A 24083-nucleotide genomic window follows, 5' to 3' on the forward strand; every position below is an offset into this window, starting at 1 on the left:
GTTTTGAACTCTCCATCCTCCTGCCTCAGCCCCTCGAGCTGCTGGGATTATAGGCCTGTAGCCATTCTTTAAGGATAGATTTCCTCGGGATAAATTCTCTGGGATTTGTCTTTTCTTCATCTGAGACTGTCTCCATTTTTCCTTCATTCCTGAAAGATACAGAATTTGTGATTGATAGATATTTTCTTTCAACACTTTAAACATGTTGCCTCACTTCTTTCTGCATTCCATGGTTTCAGATGAGAACCTGCTCTCATTCAGATTAGTGTTCCCTATAGGTAATGTATCATTTTCTCTTACTGCTTTTAATGATAATTTTTTTGTTTTAATTTTCAGAAGTTTAATTATGATGTGGCTTGGCATTGTCTCTTGGGAGGTTATTGTACAAAAGGTTTACTCAGCAAGCTTTATGCCTTTCACCAAATTTGGAATATTTTCAGTCACTATTTCTTTGAATAATATTTCAGCCATTCTTGCTTTTTTTCTCTCCATTAGGGAGCTCTGATGATATAAATGCTCAATCTTTTTATTGTTATTGTCTCATAGGTCCCTGAAACTCTGCTCATATTTTTCTTTATTCCATTGTTAAAATTACATAAATTATCCTTTTCTGTCCTTGAGCTTACTGATTCCATCTTTTGTGATCTACATACTACTTTTTTTCTTTATTAGCACATTATAGTCATACCATAGTAGAGTTTTTTATCACATATTTGCACATGTACACAATATAGCAATATGATTTCGTCGAATTTCATACTACTATTAATCCTATCCAGTGAGGTGTTCTGTTTTGGTTTGGGGGTGGTAGGAGTTATTTATTTTATTTTCAGTTTTATAATTTCCATTTGGTTCTTTTTAAAAACTTCTATTTCTTTACTAATGTTTTCTATTTTTTGTTTCAAGGGAGTTTGTCATTACTTTACTGAAGCAACTTCATAGTGACTGCTTTAAAGTCCTTTCCAGATAGTTCCATTCATATGGGTATTGGTGTCAATTCATTGTCTTTTCTTATTCAAGTTGGAATTTTCCTAGTTCTTGGTATGAGAAGCGACTTTCAATTGTTTCCTGGGCAGTTTGGAAATTATATTAGGAGATCATGGATCCTATTTAAATCTTATGTGAGAGTAGGCAGTCACCCTGTTTAGGTTTACTATGCAGGTTCTGGCCTAGTTCCATGGGCTGCTGTTCCAGTGACTTTACTATTTTTTGATCCCTTGCAGTATGATTCTGATCTGTTTGGTTCTCTTGGTTCCACTTGAGGTCCCTCTGGATCCCTGCTTTGCTGCCTGTGGGGTAGAGGGCACTCGTGTTGGGCTGACTGGCATCACTTGGTGGAGAGTGGGGGGTTGCTGGAGCATGTTCCCTAGCGTAATCTCCAGTCACCTGATGCTTCCGAGCTTCCCGCTTGATCTCTGTTGGTTCTACAGAAGGAGGGAAGTACCTTCCTGGTCTACCTGCTGTGTGGAAAGCCAGAAACCAGAGTCTGAGTAGCTCTCTGTCACTGAGTAGAGGTCAGTCCTTGGGCCTATTTCACCTTCTGCTACTGAGTGCAGGGCTGGATTCCAGTCCTGACGTGCTTTCTGCCATTGGATATGGGAACTTGGAAACGCCTGGCCTGGATTGTCTTCTGTTGCTGGGCAAGGGCATAGGAAACAGCTTTCTGGAGCTGCCAGCACAGGAGGCAGAAGGGCCTATCTACTGTGACGTGGTGTAGGGAGAGAAGGGGATTGGCTTTCTAAGACTTGGATGTAGTCTCTGCAGAACAAAGATTGCTCTGCTACTGCAATAGGGTAAGGGGTGGGGACTAGTTGTCCTACCTGGGTTTTCATCTTGCCATTGCTTCAGGTAGATGGGGTCCCCAATTGCCACAAGGCATGAGTCTTCCTACCAAACCCTCACTGGTCCTTTCCAGGACTAGAGAGATGGGCTTTTCTTGTTTCGTTTTGTTTACACCTTCTGGTGCATATGGCTTGCAGCCTTCTCAGGTACCCAGTCGGGGATATAAGAAAAGAAGAAATCTCAGGGAATTCAGCATGATTTAGTTGAATTCTGAAACTCAGGTTCTTTTTGCTCCCATCTCTCATAACAGTCTCATCATTCTTGCTCTTAGTTTTAGTTAGAGAAGAAGAGCAGGAAAGTGTGAGTCTACATCGTCTTGTCCCAAAAGCAGTACAATCATGCTTGAAATACAGAAGTGGCAATACAACTAACAGATAAGGACGTCATCTTAAAGTGCTACTCATGTGTCCACTTTCACCTAGCTCTTGAGTACAAGTTAAACTGAGCATCTCCATCTTGATTCGGGTTTGAAGTTCTCCTTTAATCTGGATCAATAATAATTGGAAATACCGAATTCTAGAGGCGTATCCCAGGATTAGCCTTCTGTTTGGGAAAACCACTGTTAAAGAACAAATAAATCAGGCAACAGTCCTGAAAACCCACATATTACCTTGAAATTCAAAGTAAGCAATAAGCTATACTATCACACACGACCCTCTATGAACTTACAAAAGTAACTTCTCCCCACTCAAGAATAGCTATCTCTTCAAAGTAACCTATTATTTCTATCCTAAGAATAATATGAATCCATTATCTGTCCAGGGTTTCTTTAGCACACTAGAAATCAAAGATGCTCTGAGCCAAATATGTGCTCCTCATACCCACCCCAACCAAATGAACAGGACTTCATGGCACATATTTTAAATATTTTCCCATTCGTATTTTGCCTTATATCCTTTCCATTTTTATATTATGGGCTACAATTTTTATATCCATTTTGGAATGTGATGGGATAAACATGAATAAATAAGTTTCAAAATTGATGTGTAGCTTCATTTTCGTAGATACTTAAGAAGAAAGTGGACCCCATCACATTTCTGAGGGAAGGAAAAGCCCCCACTATGACTTCCCAGGAGCATTTGAAGTAGGTGGACACAGGGAAAGGACAGTTGCTGAGCTTGGTACAGGATAAAAAGGACGAGTGCAAAAGACAAGCCTGGTGGCTCTGGAGGTCCCCTGCTGCACTGAGTCTTGCATTCCCAGGCCTAACCGTCCCCGGAACACAAAAGTGCCCAATTATGAGTCTGATGAATTGAATTGAATGCCTTCTTTAGAAGGGACCTACCCTGTGAAATGCAAAGCAAGTGCAGTGTGGGAGGAAACCTGGCTTCCTCTCAAACTTTTCCCCTCTCCTCTCACACTAATAAAGTCTCCTTTGGAGACTTAGCAGCCTAATAATTTGCAAACAGCAGTAGTCTTGGCCTTTAGCAGGAAACAATTAAATAAAAGAATGAGTTCTGAGCGCATAGACCTCAGTTACCAAATCATTAACCAAAAGGATGGTCCATAACCCCATCAGTCTTGCGGACACCCATGAGGGTGATTGGAAATGGTTTTCATGTCAAATTCTGAGGTAGCCCCCGCCTCCTGCCATTGAAGACGATAACCAGCAGGTCTCTTGCAGAAGACTTCCTATTTATGCTTCCCTGAGACGATGAAGGAAGGCTCAGGAAACAGCCTCAGCTCTTCCCCAGCTGACTTCAAAGCACTCAATCTCAGCTCACTGGAGTCAGCAGAGTTCAGTTGCTTATGTGCAGTTGGAGGTCATTGCCAATCAGCAATCTATACAGATACCTTCCAGGCTGGCTGCTCCTGGCAGACATCCACATCCATCCAAACCGATCTGCAGACAACATGAATGATGTCTCCAGCTGCCCTTTAAAATGCTTTGGTACCAGAACTCTCAGCATCCCAATTTAAAGTCACTCAGGTACCTAAGAGTCAGTCAGCAGTTCCAATTAGGGGATCAAAAAAGAAATGAGTAAGTCTTATCCCAGATGGCTCTGGTACGAGGCGTGAATGGTGTGGATCTCACTAATAGATTTTGCCCAATCTCTGGACAACGAGCCAGACGAGCACAAAATACCCATTAAAGGGCAAACTCGCTTTACAGCTCCCAGCCTCCTCCTCAAGTCAATTCAGCCACACATCAACTCTGAAGCCAATTTGGTTTCTGAGCTCCCATCCTTTATTTTATCACCTACAAACAAGGCCCGTGGCGAGCCAATGAAATTATCTTCAGCCCACGATCAGAACTCTGCTGCGCCCCTCGGGTCCCCCACTTTGGGCATCACCTCACAGGAAAATCCTTGCAGGGAAGATTTGAACAGTCATGCCAATTAGCCATGACCTTCAGCCCTGGGAACTCAGAGGAGTCAAGGTGTGGGAAAGGGAAAAGAGGGATAATCAGAATGGAAAACATCATGCATCCCAAATGGTGCCTCTTTGGGGCATTTAATATATAAATAGAAACCTTACATCTAGGATGAAAGTGTAAAAAGGCCACCAAAATGGTGACTTGAGCTCTCTCCCTAATCCATTCACCAGGATCGTGCCTCCTTAACTCTTTCTGGGGAGGGCAGGACAAAAGAGAAAAGAAAACACACTGGTCAGGATGCTAGTTTGCCATGAACCCTCTAAAATGTTGTAGCTTTAATTATCAACTATGTAAGTTCACTCCCAAGCCCAAGAATTGTGCTAGCAATTCTGCGGGTGGTCTCGGCTTGACAGATGTCAGCAGGATTTGCTTAAGACTCTGTGGTCAACTGCCATATTCCCAGGACGAAATTCAGAGCCCAGCAGAGAAGAATGCATAGGCAACACAGCTTCACTTTTGCCTCTGGAAATACCATAACCTTTACTTATAGAGTGAGCACAGGTTTACAAACCTTTAAAGTACTTTCCCTATACCTCTGGAACACAGAATCTTGTCACTTTCCAGTCTGTAGATGACTTGGGCAGATTTTAACTTATTTGCTTAAAACTGCTGACTTATAAGTGGCAGAGCAAGTACAAAAATCTTAGTCCTCCAAATTCTACCCCAGTGCTCTTCTCTTTAACTCCAGATTTAAAAAAATATTTATTTACCTTTCGATGCCTTGACCTTCTAAAAGATAACTAATTCAATAGACACCTAAGTGCCCATCCTCTTTCAGGCACTGTTCTTTGTTGTTGTTGTTCTTTTTCGTTATACATGACAGTAGAATGTATTTGAATGTATTTTACATGCATGGAGTGTAACTTATTCTAATTAGGATCCCATTCTTCTGGTTGTACATGATGTGAAGTTACACCGATCGTATATTGATATGTGAACATAGAAAAGTAATGTCCGATTCATTCTACTTTTTCCTCTTCCTGTCCCCCATCCCTTCCCTTCATTCCCCTTTGTCCAATCCAATGAACTTCTATTCTCCTCCCACCCCTGCCTTATTATGTATTAGTATTCGCATATCAGAGAGAACATTCAACCTTTGGTTTTGGGGATTGGCTTATTTTCACTTAGCATGATAGTCTCCAGTTCCATCCGTTTACTGGCAAATGGCTATACTACCAAAAGGCACTGTTCTTAAACTAGGAATATAGTGATGCATTTAGACAGACCAAATTGGGGTTGGGGGTAGAACAATAAACAGTAATTTTTCTTTGTTTCTTTCTTCATTTCTTTCTTTCTTTTCTTTCTTTCTTTCTTTTTTTTTTTTTTAATGAAATACTTAGATAACATTCATCATGTGCCAGGTACTGCTTTCAATGTTTTGCATTTATAGATGGAGAAATTGAAACACAGAGAAGTAAAATAATTTGCCCAAGTTCATACAACTGGGAAGTGGGAAAGCAGGACTATGTGCCTAGTCTGGTCCCTCTGGGATCACAGCTAACCCCTGGGTTGCCTGATATAGAATGTTTTTCAATGTCAGATGGCAAGAAATATTCCAAGATAAGTAAAGCAGCTGGGCGCCAGTCGGGGGAAGCAACAGAGACAGAATGCTGCCCAGGTCAAGGTGGACAGAAAAGGCCACTTGAAGACTTAGCATTGGAGGAGAGGTCTGAGTGAAGGAAAGGAGTGAGGCTTGTGGGAGAAGAGCATTGTAGCAGGAGGGAACAGCATGTGCAAAGTCCTGAGATGGAAAAGTGTTTGAGTGTAAGGAACCGCAACAGGGCCACTGTGAACAAGGGGAAGGATGAGAGGAAGATGGACTTAGGTCCCTTGCAGAGAAGGAAATACTAACAGCTCTGTTGCTTATGGTATTAAAAGGTAAAAAGATATCATTTAGAATCACACCCGTTCTTAGTACTGAGACCTTGGGGAATTGTCTAGCTAACCGAAAAGTGGGTTGGAATCTTGAAGAGATCAAAAGGAAAATGAAGACATTTTGTAACTAGACAGAGGGACTTTGTAACTATGCTGACCCATCCAAAGTTTGAGTGGTTTGCCAGTAGTGACAACATTCAATTGAATATTAAAATCTTCCTGTGTTTCTTTAGTCCACACGATTTTTTAAAAGCACAGTTTGAAGCTCAGATTATGCCTGTGATAAGGAAATGGTTGATTGAATGGTTTAGGTTGATCCAAGGGTAGGGATGGGGACAACACAATCGGTCTTCTCACACTGTCGTTATGATAGTTGAGAAACAGAAATTGATCCCAGAAAGCCTCATGGAGACTGGGTGGGGACAAGGTTCCTCCTTGCAGGCGTGTGAGTTGAGGGATTCATTACTCTCTTACTATATTTTCTTGACAATGGTTACTTCAAATTTTTTTTTCCCCTATGCTCACTAGAAAATGGAGAGAACAGCAGATTCACTAATGAATCCAAAAGGGGAAGTTTCTCCATGAACCTGTGCACTCATCAATACTAATAACAGCTCCTCTGCTCAGGGTCCTTACTACATGCAGACAGATTTGATTCCTTCCCACACCGTGATGCCTGAGTAAATTGCCTTCCTTCTGGAAGCTGCACTTGGTCTATCCAGTGGCCAGCAGTAGTAGAATGAATGGGATGAGGAGCCTCATAAAACCTTGGGTGATATGTTTAATAAAGCCCAAAAGTTTCAATGACACAATAGAACACTGGGAAGTTATGCAAATTGTTCTTGAAACTTGTTGTTGACACTTAATCCCCAATGCAGTTGTATTAAATGGTAAGGACTCAGGGTAGGTGATTAGGTCCTGAGGGTAGAACCTTAATGAAGGGACAAGTAAGCTCCCTCAGACCTCTCTTACAAGAATACTAATCCCCTGCATTGGGGATTAAGTGTCAACATATGAATTTGGGGTTGGGAGGGACACAAACTTTCAGATCACAGCACCAAGGAAATGGGGTTCCCTGACTGGAAGTCTGAGCCACTTGCTCAATCCCAAGCTAGGAGACGGGTTAGTTCCACCGGGACTTTATGGGCTGAGAATAGGAGACAGGCTAGTTCTTGAGAAAACTGGAAATATCCATGTTCCAGCAAAAGAGGAATACATGGTGGACAGGCCAAGCCTCATGGAGGCTGGGTGGGGACAGGTTCCTCCTTGCAGGTGTGTGAGTTGAGGGATTCATCTACTCTCTTACTATATTTTCTTGACAATAGTTACTTCTCAAATCTTTTTCTTCCCCTATGCTCACTAGAATACTGAATACTTGCTACAATCCAATGCCAGTTGAATCCCCATTTTCTGAGTGAGGAAATTTAAATTTATCAAGATTAAATAGTAAGCCTCAGGTCCTACAGTGGTAGGCCTGAAATTCAAATGCAAGTCTGATTGCAAATGACATTTGATATTTACTGGTCTCAGTTGCCAACTAGACATTCCTATTACTAATCTAATAATCTGCAATGTCTGACAAAAATGTGGCATGAGCTTTTGAATGCGTAAAGCAAATTAATGAGATCTACAGTATTTCTTAATATCATCTAAAAACTGTTGACAAATAGGATTATTATAGTATAACATGAAGCTTCATATCATCCAAATCTTTCTGCAAATAAAAAAAAACCACAATGGATATTTTTTTAAACTTTACAATTCCCTTTAGAAAAATTAAATGGTGGAAATGAGTTAATTGATAAATACAAATTCCTTTTTAGAAAGGACACAGATTTAATATAAAATAATTGCCTCTTTATGACTGATTTATCTTAAGCCTGACTGCATTTAAATTATATCTTGCCCTTATTCAGACCTTATCTAGGGAAATAAATGAACCTTTCATTCTGGAAGGAGATAGAATGGAGAATGCCCCATGAGGAGACAAAGAAGAAATAGTCTGAGTTTTTAAAAGATGGATTGAGATCCTTTTCTCTCCTCCCCTTTGGTGAGGAAGACATACATATCCCCCTGCAATAAATTGTGAGTCACTTAAAAAGCAGTCCCTTTTAACGCAGATCTATTAGGAATGCCTTTCCCAGCCTCCAGAGAGTGCTGCTGCCGCCTTGTCTATTCAGGGGCTCCTCTGGGTACCCTGATTCCCAGTGCTCTCTCCAGGGTCTGTCCAAGAGACTATCTCCACTGTAGCCTCTTAAGACGGGGTGCAGCTTGCTCTGCTCCTAAGACTCCCTTCTCATACTGCACAGTGTTGTGATATTCTAGGCCTTCAGCAGGGATACCATGGACCCTTCTCCCCAGGAAAAGGGAAAACAAACACTGAGACAATTGTTCACATCCTTCAAGATCAAAGTGCATCAACCAAGCAAAAATAAATAAATAAATAAATAAATAAAAATTAAAAAATAAAAACAAAAAACAGTGGGAAGGGGTGGGGGAAGAAGTAGAATGTCTGTTCTTGTTCTTTGCCCATACAGTCCAAATTTGCTGCATACTTGCCAATGCCCCACTTTGTATTAAAGACCTAGATAAATTTGTTTTTAATTGTAAGGGCTAATGGTCTACAAAATTATGTTGTACAAAATAGGACTTGATGTGCAGTATTATCAAATTAGCAGAACAGTTGGGTAAATTTTTTTTCCTTTGCTTGTGACAAACTCAGTTTTAAAAACATGCAGTTTAGGAAAGGTCTTGGTGTAACAGTAGCCAGCACACCTGAGGCTAGGCAAGCAGTTGTAACCCACATGATATTCATGGTGACCTTGACCAAGCCATTTCTACAGAACAGTGGGTAAGGGTTAAACCCTGGTTGGAATGGATTTAAAAGAGAGTGGGAAGAACCAAAAGGAAGATTGAGATTGGAAACAATAGTTTCAGGGGGGTTGCTATAATTGGAGTCAATAAAATGTGGTCATAGGTAGACAGTGAAATGAGATGACAAGAGTTCTGTCCTATTTTATAGTGGAAGAGATAACAGTAGATTTTATGCTACTGGGGAGAAGGCAGGATAGAGGGGAAGCCAATGCCTATGTAGGAAGAGCGGTCAGTGACTGAAGCACTTTGTGTAGGAGAGAGGGGATCTAGTGAAGAGGCTGACTTCAGGCAGTTCACTCATTAACCAGAGGGCACATGGTACCCACAGAACAGGTGCAGGGGATGGGAAGACATGGTGTTGGGAGACTAGGAAAGGTGTCTTCAGGTTGCTCAATTTATTAGTGCAAAAGAAAGAATTTGACTGAGAGGAGTGTGGGATAAGAGGTATTAAAGTTGAAGGAGAGAGGAAGAGATGAAATAGTCACCCAGCTAAATGGCCTAGAAGACTTGCTCAATGGAGCTTATTTCTGGGTCATGATGTGATAAACTTGGACTTGACCCCACCAACTCTGGCAGTCAGTAGCAGCTTTGATTTCTGATTGGAATTGTCATGTGGTATGGAATGACACCTGCTAGCAAGGAAAGTCTGTAGGTGGTGGACTTAACCTCATAGTCCTTCCGACATTCTACAGTCTATAGAACAAAATATTCTCAGTTAAATAAAGCAAAAGCATTCTCCCTGGACAAGAACAGACCTGAACTAAAAGAAGCATCCTTCAAAAGTGCATTAGAAATATTTTAAGGGCTTGAGGAAAAACCATTGCAAGAAGCCAAAACAGCTTTGAAAGGAAGACACAGTCTAAGTAAGAACACTGTTTAAATGCTGTGAGAACAAAGACCATTAAGAACACTTTTACAGTAGAATTTTAGAATTGCAGAAGACATTTGTGCAACACTTAAACTTTTAAACAGTTTTTGGCCTGACTTCCACACTGTGCTAGGATAGTATTCAATGGCCCTCAGCTCCCTGAATTTGCACACCATGTTGTTATGTAGATGAGTAATTATATATTTCTGGAAGTGAGTATACAACTTTTATTGAATTATCAAAATAGCCCATAATTCCAAAAAACACAAAGAATGAATTCCTTAAAAATGAAAGTGACCTATATCTGACAATTTGAGGTACCAACAGAATATTTCACACTGGAAAACTTCTGAAATGAAGAAGTAGGACCACCTTGGAGTAGTAGAAAACACAGTTGACCAGGAATCAAGAATTTGGTCTCCCTTAGGTGCTTTCCAAATGGGAATCCATTTTCTTACTTTTTTTCATGGGCTTATCCTGAAAATACTCCATGCCTCTCAGAGAAGCCCTGTGGCCAACCAGCTGTGGCTTTCAACGTGGCAACTGAGTGGAAAAAATTGTTCCTGAGGGAAGTGGCTGAGATGGGGCCAACATTTATCACATCCCTGGGGTGGCATTTATGGGACATGGAAGTTCCCATGTGCATCCAAGGAAGGACACAGGTGATAACTGCTGTGCTGGTTATCAGGTTATGTGGAGGAGGGGGTTACTTACAGCAAGGAGCCTCTGTAACAGACCCCCCAGCCCCAGCTGGATTCTCAGTGGAGGCACAGCAGACCTCAGAGAATCAGAAAAGGTGGAAACATCAGGCCTCAAGCTCCTGATCACAGGTGGATACACCAGCCTCAGCTGCAGCTCAGTGGCAGATACAGCAAAGTGACAGAGAACCTCATGGCATCAGGAAGGTACATGGGCTTCCCAGGCAGCTGACCCAGAGGCCTCCTTTTGAAGGAAGAGGCCGGGAAAGCCCCAAGAGGAGAGAAAAATAACTATTCCAAAGAAGCTGCTTTACTTAATAGCCTGATACAACTTGAATTGTGAAGACCCCGTGTGTCCCACCATCAGCAGAAATGGGACCTCATAAGCAAATGCAGCTGTCAAATACAGCTTACCACCCGCTCTCATTTTTACCATGCCCTGGGCTTCTGCTCCTTTACTCCAACCTCCCCCAGCATCCAACCCCCAGATCTTCCCAGTGAGAACTAAAGGAAGAAAAGACTCTGTAAAGACTATATTCAAAAAAACTGTCTTGGAGGCTGGGGTTGTGGCTCAGTGATAGAGCACTTTCCTAGCATGTGTGACGCACTGGGTTCGATCCTTAGCACCACATGAAAATAAATAAAATAAAGGTATTATGTCCATCTACAACTAAAATTTTTTAAAAAGCTGTCTTTGAGGCTACTGCAGTAGTTCAGGTAGACAGGGAACTTCCCTAATTCCTACCTCATCCAAGGTCATGGCCAAAGTGCAGTTAACCAGCAAACATTTGAGTCTTCACCAAAGTCACCAGGTCCTCTGCAGCAACCTTCTAATGCCATTTGCTGGGTGACCCTGGACAAGCCTCTTCATAGTCTTGCTAGGGCCCTAAATAAAATAGGTTGGTGGTGAAGGTGGTGGGGATGGGCGGAAGATTTTCTTTCTTTTTATTTGTTTGCTTTACTTTTCTTCTTTTTAACCAGAGCACTGGGATATGGGGAAGGGATGGGACCAGATTAGATCCTCTCACCTAATTGCGGCGCCATTGATTCTAAGGGTTTATGTTACACCATTTTCTCAAGGAAATGCTGTGCCCTCCTACTTCTCACCTACATTTCAACTTTTCCTAAACAGAACCTGGAAAGTGTTCTGCAAATACGCCAAGGCAAGAAAGCAGCCCTCAAATCAGCAGCTGATGGCCTCACCAGCAGGTCAACAAGGGCAGCCTTGGTTCTGAGCTTAATTAACAAAAACGATCTCCTCTAAAAATGGGTGACAATTTCTTCCTAATAGCTGGTCCCTACATAGCTAGTCTGACAATCTCACCAACCAAAAAGACCAAAAAATGGAACTCTAATTGAGTCACCCAGCAGGTGGCCCACACTGCCAGTTCTTTCCACACCCTGACATTTAACAGCTGTAGCAGGCCCCGGGCACTCAGATCACAGCCAATGCAAACAAGCTCGCAGACTGACTGGTCTTCTGAAGAAATAAACAGAAACCAACTGGTTTGTTCAAACCAAAAGAAACGAAAAAGATGGAGGTAGGGAGGGAGGAGGAGGAGAATGACAAAATATTTTATCATTCTATAACCAAACATAGCATGTAGGAAAATATTTTTGCTCTATCAGTGGCTAGATTTAGTAGTATAGTGTCTGTTTTAACTTTTTTTTTTTTTTTTTTTGGCCAGTTCTCCCAAAGGTAGTTTTATTTTGCTGAAAAGGCAAAGAAAGGGGTTAGAAAAATTAGCATTAATTAAACTTTATTTCTCTTGGCCACTGGCCACAAAGTTCAAATAAAGTGCAGCCTCTAGCCAAGTCCCCTCATGAGCAAAATTCAGAATGCATGGCTTAATTCAAGCACATTTTATTTTTCTGACCAGGGAAAGAGAAAGTGGGGAAATAAGGCTAGAAAAAATAAAAGGTGAACAGAAAATAGGCCTTCTGCTTAGCTTCCCTTTATTTTTTGATTTTGGGGGAAATAGGTGGAAGGCAGAAGGGAGAAGCAGGGTACAAAGACATGTTTCAGTTCCCCCAAAATATATGCAGGTATTTAAATAAACAAATAGAACACAATCCCATAAACAAAAGCTCCATTCTTCCAGTTCAGGTCAAAACCTTGACATTGTCTTTGACCCCTGCCTCACATACCCCTCCAATCTGCTCTCAGAAGGCACCCAGTTCCTGTTGCTTCCCAACCCCTCTATGGCTACCCTAACCAGGGACAAGCCACTATCCCCTCCTGCAAAACATTAAAATAGCCTCTAAAAGTGGCCTTCCTACTTCCTTCCAAGAAATCCTTCTCTACTTAGTCAGGTCGGCTTCCTGCTCTTCCATAACTTCATTTCCTTCTCTTCTCCCCTTGTCTATTCTGTTCCAGTCATGAGCTGTTCCTACCTATGCCAGGCATTCTCTCACCTCAGGTTCTTGGGCACTTGAAATTCCCTCTGCCCTGAACACTCTTTCCTTGTATATGCTTTGTGGTTCACCCCTTTATCCGTCATGCCCCTCCTGAACGTCTCAAGTAACCAGAGTCTTCCCAGACAAGTAAAATGCAAATCCCATCCCGTGTGCTAGAGCTCCCTTACCTGTTTTGATTTACTTTATTCCATAGTAGGAACCACCACCCTAGATACATTTGTTTACTTATTGTCAAAATCCTCCCGGCTAGAATTTACACTTGAGGTACTGATCGTTTGCTTCAGTATCCCAGTGTCCACAACAGTGCCTGACATACAGTCAATGTTCATGAATTACCAGCTGAACAAACAGATGAATAAATGAATGAATTAAAATGCATATGAAAGAATGAAGGAAAGATGATAAAATAAAGAACATGCAACTTCCAAATTATATCTCTCTAAGGTGGTAGTATGATGAGTAGTTTGTACTTTTCTCAATTTTCCTAAATGTATAAAATAAAGATGTGTTGCTTCTATAATAAAAAAGATGATATTTATCATAACTAAATTATAAATTTGACAAAAATCATTTTAAGATTGAAGAAAAGATGATTGTATATATATGTATACATATATATATGCATATGTATCTTTTCCTTTATTTTATATATATATATATATCTTTTAATTTATTTTGTCTTTTTAAAACCACCATTGCACAGTTTGAGGAGGACAAGTCAAATGGTAGGAAGGTTGCTTGACCTGAAGGCCCAAATCTGTCTCGCCCTGCATTCTTGCTACCTATACGCATTGCCTTAGGGCAGCTTTTGTCATTCTTCCCTACATTCCTGCTTCCTAATCCAAGTATCCACACCTAATCTCTCCCCCTCAGACTGTTGCTCATGGGTCTTTTCTAGAATACCACCCTAATCATCTGGTTTTCCTTAGCTTCCTACACAGGGCCTCTCCCAGCCGGGATCCCGCACTGCCTCTTATGTCCTCCTGAGAGGACTGGTCACTCATTCCCTCCAGACCAACCCAACTCCAGCACTTGCCATAGCCAATTCCTTCACCATCTCCTACCTCTGTGCCCATCTCTCTTCTTGGAATGTCAGTCTAGTGATTCAGCACCTATCTTCAAAACTCAGTTCTCTAGCCACTTCCTCTGGAAGGCTCTTTCTGGTTCCTGTTGATTTCAATGCTATTCCCCGTGGTTCCTAGAGGAACAGGGGCTGTTTTAGTCATTGATTTAGTCATTGCAATCCTACATTGGGCCACTAGCTCCCTAAAAGAAGGGTCTGTGTTTCAACTCTGATAGTTCAATGTAACACTCAACTCAGTGTTTGACATCTAGTAGAAATTTCATAAACCTTTGCAAGAGGAAAGTGACAGAGAAGAGAGGGAACTCAGCTACAGAATTATATTAGGGCTATAAATATGTTTTGAAAAAAGTGCATAAGGTCTTAAGCTGCGCACACTCAATCTCTGTGGGTGCTTATAAACCTTGGAGCTGGGTTGTTTGGTGTGAATGGATGGTGATGGTTAAGAGCAGACAGACTACTTGTATTTGAATCCCAGTTGAACCACTTAGAAGCAGACTGCTTCCAAGCATGTTGCTTAACCAGTCTGAGCCTCAGTTTCCTCATTGATGAGTGAAAAGAGTGATACTGTCTCCTGCTAAAGCTGGAGTGAGGTTAAATAGGATAATTTGTGTAAAAGGCTCAGCACAGTGCCTGAGAGCAGCAAATGTTCAATAAATGTCACTAATGATGATGATGATGATAATCACTAGGAAACAAGACACCAAAGTGTTTTTAACAGAACAGCAAGAGGAGCTCTGATAATAAAATTACCGAGGATACCCAGAGTCACATCAGTGATATTTCAGGGGCCAGCCCCTGAATTAGCACCATCATTTCAGGCTCAGCGAGACCAACCAGCTACTCTTCACAATGCATGAGCCAGCACCACAGGAACAGGTAGAGGGTTGTTCACATTTCTCACAATTTAACAGCAGTTTCAAAAGTGTATTTGGAAAAGTGTATGCGGAATCATTCTGTAGGATGGCAACATGGGAATCAAGTGTTCTGTGATCATAGACGAATGTGAGACCTTGTAAACCAAGTCCCAGGGTGTTGTTCTTATACTGCAAGACTCTCTGAGCATTCCTGAGAAGGCTGTGTCCAACATTTTTAGCTAAAATGTCCTGTGTGTTTTAGACCATCTTCTGGGACTTCTTAAAATGACCTAATTCAAGGAAAGTTCCAAGGCACAGCATTTATAATCATGGGTTAGTTAGGTTAGTTAGGTTTTCATTGCTATGACAAAAACGCCTGACCAGAAAAATTTAGAGGAGGAAAAATTTATTTTGAGCTTATAAATCATAGATTCAGTCTGTGATCAGCCAACTTGATCGCTCTGGGCCTGAGGTGAGGCAGAGCATCATGGCAGAAGAGTCCAGTGAAATAAATCTTTTCACCTTATGGTAGCCAGAAAGTAGAGAGGAAGAGCCAGGGGGACAGGTATAATTTCCAAAGGCACCCCTGCAGTAACACACCTCCTCCAGCCACACCCCACCTGCCTATAGTTACCACACAGTAACTCATTTAATTATTAATCCAACAAATGGATTAATCTATTGATCAGATCAAGGCTTTCATATTCTAATCATTTCATCTCCATTAACACAAGTGCTAATGTGTTAGCACTTGTTAGCACTTTGGTGAGACCTCATATCCAAACTGTAATAGCAGATCAATTGGGAAGGAGGAAAAGGAAGGAAGGAAGAAAAAGAACACAAAATCCAAACACACATTTCTATGCTAATGGTATGAGTGAATTTTGTACTTGTATCAATTGTCCTAAATGTAAAAAATATAATGTATTATGTCTATGATCAAAACTAGATATCATTTATCTCAAAACAATTTTGTTAGTTTAAGAACAGAACATGAGAGTATAAGTTTTAAAAAATTGATATTTCACATTTTAATGAAGGGAAGTTTCGTCCCTTGTGAATTAACAGAAGTACCTAATTAACTATTACGCAGTGAGGCATGTAATCCTTCCTGGACTCCACTGCCTTTGGAAGCCCCTACTGTTGGCTGTGGGCACCTGCTTGGACCTGGGCATGAGAAATTTACTCCTCAAGGGAGATCTTTGAGAGTTGTTTGTACTGAGCTCCCGGCGGCCTTGACTCTGTCTCTCCTTTGACCCCCATACCTCCTGGAGGTGTGTTATGGTTTGCATGTAAGGTGTCCCCCAAAAGCTCACATGTGAGACAATGCAGGGAGGTTCACAGGAGAAATGATCGGGTTGTAAGAGTCTTAACCCAATCAGTGAATTAATCCCAGATGGGATTAATGTAAGTGGAAGGGTGTGGCTGGAGGAGGTAGGAATTTGGGCATCAGCATGGGGTATATATTTTGTATCAGGAGAGAGTTTTCCCCCTCCCCTCCCCCTCTCCCTCTCCCTCCCCCTTTCCCTCTCCCTCTATTTCTCCCTCCCCTTCCCCCTCCTGATTACCATGTGAGCTGCTTCCCTGGGCCACATTCTTCCGCCATGATGTTCTGCCTCACATTGAGCCCTGAGGAATGGAGCCGGCCTTCTATGGACTAAGACCTCTGAAACCACGAGCCCTCAAATAACCCTCAAATAAACCTTTCCTCCTCTACAGCTGTGTGTTATTTAGTCACAACAGCCAAAAAGCTAACTAAGACAAGGTTCCTGGGTTGGGTGAACATGCCAAATGGCCCTCTAACTCATCATTCCCTCCTGGGCTCTTCTCACTTGTATTCATTTGGCTTCAAGTGGCTATGGTGACTCTGTGAGTTTCTCTCCTTTATTTCAAATTGGTTTCCTGTCATTTCTATGAGAAGGAACTTATGGATGCATTAAAAACTATATAAAAATGTCTTTGTGCGTAAATCTTTCCATAACCACCTTCTCTACAATGTTTGTTCTCTACAATTTTTCTTTTCTGAAGTCTGTGCTTCTGGGTCCAAATAAATGACAGCAGATCTGGGGAAGGTTAAAGCTAGGGATGGGGTGAAGGTAGGTAAAGGATGGGGCAGCTAAGGGGAGAGCTACTGGCCCAAGCAGCTGGTTCCCCTGCCTCTCACTGAATAGTACACTCACCACGCACAGAGCCAACATTACACAAACAGCCATGAGCTAGCTGCTGCCAGCTCTGGAGCCCGCAGGTGACTTTGGGAGACTGGAGGGGAGTGTGAACTGAAAATCTGCATCCGAGTGTGCAGACATCACACTTAAACTGGACTCACAGGGGCTTTCTCTGCAGGACAAAGTGCCAGTGCAGTCTGGAGCTGGCACTGCCCACCTTCACTGCCCAGAGGTTCCACCCAGTGCTAGGGCAAGGGAAGGGGTTGCAGGGGAGATTAAGAGAAGGCTGGGGATGGGATTGTGAGATCTGTCAATAATCTAAAAGAGAGAAGGGGACAAGGAGGAGCCCACTCCTTAATTCTAGGATCCGGGCTACACAAACATCACACACTATTATTTACTGGAGACCTCGTAAAGGAATGCATAAAGTTGGGTTGAAATTTAATTGAGAAACAGGGGAAATACCTCCTGTAGGGTTGAGTGGAATGAATCATGGGCAGAATTCTAATACCATGGTTTGGCCTATTCAAAAGCATCACCAAAACTATACCTGAAAAAAATGGAAATGAATGAAGCCATTTTCTCTGATCAGTGAAATTACTGGTGGCATTTCTTCTTCTCTTTCTGAATTTTTGGCTTCTCATTTTTCTACAATGAGTATTCTCACTCTATCAACAGGAAAAGTCACTGAGCCATTTGTTCAGAACTCACGGAGTTTTGAATTATGAGTCACAATTATGAAAAAAGACACCACACATTTATATAAGTAAATGTGAATAAATGTGTATGTGCCCATGTGTGTCTATAATTGCATAAGTATACATATGCATCATATCATGACTAACTTAAAGACCCAATATAGAAAACTGACTGACTGATAAACTCACAGAAATATGTCACATCCAGCAGCTCAACAGCAAGCAAATAAGATAAAGAGACACCCACTAACTGTGATATAATTTGTCTTCATCTTCGGGGGTTAAGTGATGATTGCAGAACAATATATTTATTCTTCATGATGATGGCTATCTTGACAGATAAAGTGGCGAAGCCCTGCACGGAAAAACCACAGGCCACCATGGTGACAGCGATCTTTGCTGATATTTCTGCCCAGGGCATCCCTCTCCTCTTCTTCCTCCCAGTTGAGAAATTTTTTTCACACTGATGGAACATGGCCAGGCAGGAAATTTTCCCTAGAGCTGAAGGATTTCTGTGCACTCTGCCAACATGACTGTCCCACTAGCCTGTTCCAATAGTCACCAACCAGTGCCCTTCTAGGAGGTACCCACACTCTGCACCTAAGGGAGAAAATCTTTAAACAGCCTGGAGGCCTCAGGCATCCATCTCCTCATCTGTGAGTTACCAGAACTGGCCACTCATACATTGTTCCAGTTCCCTTCCTGCTTTGCGCAGAGCAGTGCAGGGTCTATGAGGACTGCAGTGGCCACCTTGTTGTGCAGAAATTAATACTCAAAGGTATAGAAGGTCCAGTCCAGAGAGGACTAGCTCAATCAGATGCCTGGATTTCTGCTCTGAAATTTCTGCATCCCTTTGAAGTTCTTAAAATTTGATCTGGCCATTGGTACTACTTGTCTGGGAATGCTACCCTTCCTTAGACTGCATGTTGAACTCAAGTACTTTCTTTAGACAGTTTTTGTTTTATTTTCATAGGATGATGTAGGATGATTTGTGCATGTGTGGTTAATCATTCAGTCAAACAGCCCACTGACAGAATAGAGACTTCCAGGTGGTGATATCTGAAAGACTGAGAGTCCGGTTGATGTTTAATCATTTATTCATTCTTTCAAACACAGGATCCAACAATTGGTTAAAAGATGCATAGTGGACCTGGAAATCCAGGTTATAATCTAAAGGTGTTTGCTCTCTGCTCTCTACAGTACTATAGCCCTTTGTTTCTGCCACAGTCATCCATTATATATATTTCAATTTCAAAAATAAGTCCTATACTCTTTGGCCAAATTTTAAAAGAAATCAGAGCAGGATCAATGGAAATTTTTTGTCTCATTCAAGACTCCTTGAATTATGAGTGACTCAGTTCTTGTGAGTGACTCCTTGAATTGTGAGTAAATCAGTTCTATCCACTTTATAACAATGGAGAGAATCCACTGGTTCCCATAACTGGGAAGTCAAGGATTATAGATAATAAAGTCAAGTTCAGCTGGATCCAAAGTCTGGGATGATAGCATAATCTCCACCCTCTCCCCCATCTCTCTCTGTCTCTCTCCTTTAGCTAAAAAACTATGTCCTTATAGCTTTAACTTGTTCCAAATTAAAGAGGCACACTCTTCTCTCTCAGCATCTGTATAGCGTATCTCAAGAAACATAATGACTGCCCTTAAGTTAGGCCATTTCGAGCTTGGGGATAGAGGGCCTAGACTGGTCTGCCACAATTTTGTGACTTCTTCTGCAATTTGGATCAGGTGGGGTACTGGTGTGATGGGATGCTGCTCCGGAATCTGCAGCCACGTCAGGAGCCCATGGCATGCAGGAAGCACAGTTCCCTGCAGGAAAGCCAGGGGCCTTTGAGGACCTGAAGGAGAGGGAAAACCAGACCAAAAATAATTTCTCAAAGCAATATTGTAAAATGTACCTTATAAGGAATTGATTCTGTTGCAAATAATTTCAGAAAACTAAACATGAAAATCGATAGAAAGCTGAGCTATTTAACACTGCTGAATTGAAATCGCCAAAAAAACGTAGTGACCCAAGAAATTTTACTCCAGAAAATACCTTCACAGCAAAAATCTGGGAACATTGCTATAATCTTGATTAAAATGTTTATTTTCATAAAACAGGGTTCAAACAGACTTGAGGTCAAAACAATTCTTCCTGGAACTGAGGTATTTAAGTTCCCCCAAAGAAGTACAAATTTAATTAAGATTGGAGAAGGAGCATCTGGGCCTTCCTGTCTTGTCTTGGCCATGATTTAGCCTCTAGGCAGTGGTGTTTTTTCAGAAGATGACCCTTTTTTCCCAACCGGTTTTGTCCTTAAGTGGCGGTGGAGAGGGGGAGGGGTTGGAATTTGTCATGGGCCCAACACCATCGCATGTCCTCTTTCCGCCGGGGGCGGGCTCTGCACAGGAGGCAAGAGGGAAGCCCAGCACGCCACAGAAGTACCCAAAAGGCTCTTCTACATCCTAAGAGCCCTGAAGGGGATGCCTATCACCAAGCGAACCTTGCCTGTCCTGTTTTACAGTTTCATGACTAATCTGCTTCCATGGGTTATCTTATTTTATGGCTGCAAATGATAACATAAATTGGATGTCCTCCCCACCCGCCCTGTCACAGTTTAGAAGACTCACAACTGGTCTGTAAACCAAAGTAGATCACTCCACAACCCTGCCCCTTCTCCCTTGTGTCACCTCACCCAGTAACAACCTATGCAGGGAGAATATTGAACTACGGAACCTGCCTCTGCTGCCCATTTTGAATCAAATTCAGCACAGTTCTCTTCTCCTCAGAGATCCGATCATACCCGTTTGACAGGACTGGTCTCCTGCTGGGCCAGAGGGGTGCAATTTCCCCCTGTGTCTTTGACGGCCCATCCACAGTGTGACTTGTACAAGTCACTTGGCCTCCCTGGGCCCATCTGAGACGGGATGAGGTGAGGTCTGTGGCCTTTCCGGTTCTGACAGCCCACGCTGCTCTGTCCTCCACTATGCTCTGAGGTATTTCTCTATGGCCATGACTCTTTCTGATGTCTTTCAGTTAAAGGCCAGGTCCTAACCCCACCCCTGGAGGGCATGTCTGCAATAGCAGGGACAAAAGCCAGGAGATTGGAGGGACAGGCACCAGCTCCATCCACATTAAATTGTTAAGGTTAAATCAGACCATCCTTAATAATATGGTCATTCCTTTCTCCTGCTCCCTCTGGGATTAAAGCTTATGTGCTGACTGTTGAAAAATCAGTCATTAACGGCCAGGAAATGACTTCCCCATCCATCAGAACACTGCTCAGCCATGTTTCAGCCTTCCCCCTTTCTCTCTGTAATTATTCTCGTCCACCGCTGATTACAGTTTATAATAGCCATAATTCTCTTCAAATCAATCATTACTTTACTTTACCATGGGGTTACCAGTAGAAACATGAGGGAATGCAGGTACCCACGGCTGGGTTTTATTTTTTGGAAATGGCCTGCTTTCGTCTGGATCTCATTTAATCATCAGGATGTTCAAAGAAAAGGGAAGATTCTAATTCAAAGGCATTTTTTCCTACTCACCCTTAACTCTCCTCATTTTTTTTTTTTAAAGAGGAAATGATGACTGGTTAAGTGAAGCTAATATTGTGCAAAATCTGCCAGAGATGTTGTTCAGAGAGATCGGTGGGGGACACAGTGGGGCTTCTTGTCACAAATCTGCAAGTTCCTTTTGCACTTTAACTACTTGACTCTCATGTACACTACTCCATTCTATGTGACTTGCTGGAAGACTCAAATGATGCCTTTTCTCTTCCTGGACTGTTTAGAACAAAATTCCTACCATGGAGTCAGAGTTTTTTTCTTATGCATTCTGAAGAAGTATGACAATCAGTCATTTGCACCTTAGTAAGAATTTGAAGCAATTTAGTTTTATTCACATTTGCCAAACTTACTAGGTACCATATATTATGGCAGTGTTTTTGTGAGTTACAAAAAGAAAAAAAAAAAAGGAATATGATTTAGTCCTCAAATCCTGGGGCTGACATGGTAGCTGGAGGTGGCAGGAAGATAGATACATAAATAACCTTTTTGGCATTCATTATGTGTACCTTGATCTATGGAGTATAAGCTGCAATAAGAGGGCAGGAAGGAGGGGTAATGTATATTTCAGGGATCTTAGAGTTCCTGTAAGAAATGTGATTGGAGATGAACCCAGGAGGAAGGGAAGAACTTGCGCAAGCAGTCATCCCGGGAAGGGCAGAAGAAATGAATCACAAAGCCTGATAGGAGAAGAGAGGATGAAGGAGACCAAGGCCAGGAGGAATGGCCCAGGTACACTGGACTGGCCCAGGCCTCGGGGATGGCGGGAAGGCCTACTCTCTGAAGTTTGATGGCTGGCTGCAGCATCAGGAGAGCCCTAGGCAAGCTCTGGAGAACCATAGCACCTCCGGAGGGAAATACAGAAGGCCTTGGAAAACGCAAGAAGACAGGACAAAACACCATTCGATATGGGGTAGATTACTGGAGATGTGACCTCATGGCTAGAGAAGTTTGGGACCTACTGATTCTAATGATGAAAAGAAGTCATGTTATCATATTGGACTCCTCCACCCTGAAAAATGTGGTCTTTTCAGATCCAAACAAAAATAAGTTGACAACCTCCTGTACGAATTTGTATAAAATTATAAACTTAATATTTTGGAAGGACTGAACCAGCATCGACAGCAAATCTTCTCAGTCCTATGTACACGAGGAAGGGTCTGCACACCTGGTGGGAATGGGGTGACTCACCTGACTTTCACCCGTCCTTACTAGCCCATGGTTGGTTTATTAGGGAACCTATGGCCTCTCTTAAAGCACCTCACATCCTCATTTTCCAGGTTAGCCACTAGGAGATGCGAAATAATTTATGCAGCAGAAGCCCAGGGGTCTGCAGTCTGGGGAAACATTCTAGGCAACTGCTAATCTGGAAGTTATTTTCTTTCTCAAACAGCCAGGGTGGTCTATACTAGTGGTTTCCAGCTTTCTATTTATTTTTTCTCATGAACCAATAAAATAGTGTTTTTTAAAGTTGGGCAGTGGTAGATGGGGGAATAACATAAGTTTGCCTACCTTTTATTTTCTCATGTTAGTTCATTAAATAAAATCACTCCCATCTTCTCTCTCCATTGTTCAACACCAGAGAGGCATATCTTTCTTTTTAATTATTTATTTTTTACAGACTGCATTTTGATTCATTGTACACAAATGGGGTTCATCATTTCATTTCTCTGGTAGTACATGATGTAGATTCATACCATTCGTGTAATCATACATGTACATAGGGTAATGATGTCTGTCTCATTCCACCATTTTTCATATTTCCTCCCTCCCTTTCATTTCCCTCTACATAATCTAAAGTTCCTCCATTCTTCTGTCACCCCCACCCACCCACCCCCATTATATATATCATTATACACTTATCAGGGAAAACATTTGGCCTTCAGTTTTGGGGGATTGGTTTATTTCACTTAGCATACATAATATTCTCCTAGATTGTGGAACCAACCTAGATGCCCTTCAACAGATGAATGGATAAAGAAACTGTGGTATATACACACAATGGAATATTATTCAGCCATAAACAAGAATAATATTATGGCATTTGCAAATAAATGGATGAAATTAGAGAGGCATACCTTGATACAAAAAACATAAGCAAACCATAATCTCAGCTAAGGATAATCCTTCCAAAAACTTTGCTGATTAAAAAAAAATTAATTCCCCTGTTCTTATGTTGCAGCGTGATGCACAAAGATGCGTTTTTGAAGGGCATGTGTCACCTGAGAAGTTCTGATCTGGTGATTCCATTCTCCACCGGCTAGAAGAGAGCCCAGACAGATGCCAACCGGGGTCACTTCTCTGAACACACATTGGAAGAAATGGAAAGAGCTGTCTCGGTTTCCAGTATTGCCCAAATTGTTTAGGAAGCAACTGAGGACTGTGGTCTTGACCCACATTCAAAGTGGGACATTTGAACAGCAAGAGATGGATACTGAGACATTTGTCTTTTTCAATTAATAATTTGTCCCTGTTATGGAGAGATGCTCAGTCTGTTAGGATTTTTGTAGAAAAGGACTCATGTGACATAGAAGGCCAGCTAACAACACAAAATTAAGACAGAAAAGTGTTAAAAGATTGGAACAGGACCTAGCCAGAAACATCCTCTGACCTAATGTATTCATTAATTCCCTGAGTAGGTTCAGAGGGAAGAAAAGTCTTTGTGGCTATTAATTACGTTGAATACCTACTATGTGCCAGAGTTCTATGCTAATACCTTTACTTACATCATCTCACTTAATCCTCAACACAAGTTTATGAAATAGATGT

This window comes from Sciurus vulgaris (genome assembly GCF_902686455.1).
Source record: "Sciurus vulgaris genome assembly, chromosome: 8".
Lineage (NCBI taxonomy): Eukaryota > Metazoa > Chordata > Mammalia > Rodentia > Sciuridae > Sciurus > Sciurus vulgaris.